Source organism: Nuphar pumila, chromosome 6 (assembly GCF_984573655.1).
Source record: "Nuphar pumila chromosome 6, dmNupPumi1.hap1.1, whole genome shotgun sequence".
NCBI lineage: Eukaryota > Viridiplantae > Streptophyta > Magnoliopsida > Nymphaeales > Nymphaeaceae > Nuphar > Nuphar pumila.
The window spans coordinates 14595115-14597898 of NC_143254.1; the positions used below are offsets into that span (position 1 = coordinate 14595115).

General features: G+C 38.0%; 1 long non-coding RNA gene across 1 annotated transcript; it reads right to left on the bottom strand.

Moving 5' to 3' along the window:
• Nucleotides 1-1102: 1102 nt before the first annotated feature.
• On the bottom strand, nt 1103-2521 carry LOC149834056 (uncharacterized). Its single transcript, XR_016432502.1, has 2 exons — nt 1955-2521; nt 1103-1649 (listed from the first exon to the last, which is right to left on the bottom strand). It is a non-coding gene; the product is annotated as an uncharacterized LOC149834056 (long non-coding RNA).
• Between the last annotated feature and the right edge of the window lie 263 nt (nt 2522-2784).

Sequence of the window (2784 nt, forward strand, 5' to 3'; positions counted from 1 at the left end):
AATGGGTCAAATTACTTCATTTTGGATTGTATGACACAATCGTTCACCATTTTACATGTTTTAACAAGTTTATTATGTTTTTTTTTGCCCGAATATGGATCCAATTACGTAATTATATCTAAATTCATGAATTTTTGCCTTAAATACTAATTTTGAATTGGATTTTTGCCTTGAATATGGATCTCGAATGAGATTTTTGCCTCGAATATGAATTTTGCTTTGAATATGGATCTCGAATTGGATTTTTGTCTCGAATATGGATCTCAAATGAGATTTTTGTCCTAAATATAAATTTTTGCTCTGGATGGGGATCTCAAATTGGATTTTTGCCTCGAATATGGATTTCAAATTGGATTTTTGCCCCGAATATGGATCTTGAATTTGATATTTGCGGCGAATATAGATGTCTAATTGGATTTTACCCCGAATATGAATTTTTGACCCGAATATGGATATCAAATTGGTTTTTGGCCCAAAATATGGTTTTTCAAAAACTATTATACATTGTGCTCATTTATCAAAAAAACAAAAAGTGAAGAAGATTTTTACAAGGTCAACATTTTTGGATTACCTCAAAGTCTTAAAAAAGGTAGAAAAAATTGAAAGAATCTTTCAATTCATAGCATTTGTGGAGGCACCCGCAAGGTTCTTGTTAGTTGTCTTATCCTGTTTGCTAAATGCACTCTGCCTGCACATGCCAAATTTATGAAGCAATATACGCTATGTTTTCAGGCATCTTAAATGTGAAAATGAATTTTTAAGGAAAGAAAACTAACAGAAAATGGCAATATAGTTGTAACTTTGTTAGTTCAAAGATTCCTAACCCACACAAGCATGTCACAATTATTAGAGAAGAAAGCAAAACATTCCAATGATAAAACTAATATAATACAAGAAAACAAATATTATAAAGCTTTTAGTAGTTAGAATTTAGATTCATAGTTTCAAACCGAAAAATTTATATATAGTGATCCTGATTAACTGTGACCAATTAGTTCTCACCAACATAAAAGTTTTGATTGGATGGTATCTGGTGTGCAGCCCTCTTCAACAATACCTTACCACTTCTAGCAGCTTAAACATCTTCAGATAGAAGTCCACCATAATCTAATGACAGCATTATGTTGCTCTATGTATTTAACATTTCATGCACAAGAATAATGACAGAAAGGCCTACATGTGAAAGTCCGATATCAACTTTAGGGATATCAACCTCAAAGTGTAAAAGGCTGAAGTTTTTTCATTCCAACAGTTAGTGATAGATTCTCGATTGAAAAAATACAGCTGGCATGGTGACTCTGGTCTCTTGCTTTCAACTTGACATACAAATCTTTGAAATCCAAAACCAAATGGGTCACATCCCTATCCATGATAAGCAACTCAACAATGATGTTAAGCAGTTTGCAGTACCCACTAAGCTGACCCCTTACACTGAATTCGCTAATGCTTATGCAAAGAGAATGAAGTTCTTTCCAAGCATTACTTCCCACAGGTTGTCCATAATTGATGGGAATATGTATCTGGAAAACTATATCACTAATGCACACTTGGCAATGACCAAGAATTACGTGAAGTTATGAATCCATCACCCTCCTTCCAGACTGCCTTTCTCCCAATATATTTTCAAGAGCATTATGCAATGAAATCCCCTGTAATTTACACAGAGAAACCTTCTTATCAGTTTTTTAGGCTTCACTTTATTGAATTATTGAAAGAAAGGCATGATAAACAATGAAAGAGATTTCCCTCATGTCATAGTTTATTCAAAATCAACAAAAACACTAAGACTTATCAAAAATAATATTAAAAAAAAAAGAATAAGACTACAAGCTTGAAGCATGAACTGGCTAACAAAATCGAAACAATACTACAAACAGTAAGATGCATAACGATCTCCAATCGACAACACCACACAGACACCCCAAAAATCTAACAAAATCAAATTTCAACACACCTCCGGATCAAGCAACGCAATCCTTTTCTTCTTCCTCGCTGGGCTGAGTAACCAGATCTCTGTAACCGATCATTTTCCCTTGAATTCCACTAAACCCCAAAATTAACAGGCAAAGCCACTAAAACTACAAACACCTCTTCCAAACAAGAAAGCGCGGAAAGAAAGAAAAAGCGAAAAAACAGTAAAGAATGGGCCAAGAAACCTTAATTTTAGGTCAAAATGAGCTCTGTGGGCCTCAATCTTGAGAATCGAAAACGAAAACAGTGAGAAATCGACGATAATTCGGTCGATCCTCGTGGATTCAAAGCGCAATGGAGAAGATTCTTGAAGAAGAGAATTCAGCAACGACACCTTCAGAAGGACGCCGCGAGCGGTTATGCGGGAACGCAGAAGCCCTAATTTGATGTCGAGGCTTGCTTCTTCTTCCGGCCATGATCGTAGGGACGAAGCTACCCTGGCTAGGATGGCAGCATGCAGGAGAGGAAGAGGTTCATGGTTAGAATCACGCGACGATCGGTTCACAGGGTCGCAGGGAGAGGGGAGGAACTTCGAAGGAGAGAGAGAGCACGCCCGTCGATGTTTTTTTTCGTCCCCTTCGTTCCTGTTCATTTTATAACCGGGGGGGGGGAGGGGGAGGGGGAGGTGGATCAAAAATTACATACTATAATGGACGCGGCGGACGCGCGGAACGCCGTCCGACGCGTCCAACGTTTGTTGAAAATCTCTGTTCTCAGCGAGATTTTTGTCCGAATCTCGCTGAGAACAGCGCATCAAACATGCCCTTAAGGTCCCCCCTGCCCACTAGGGACTACACCCAGCTTCGACCTTGC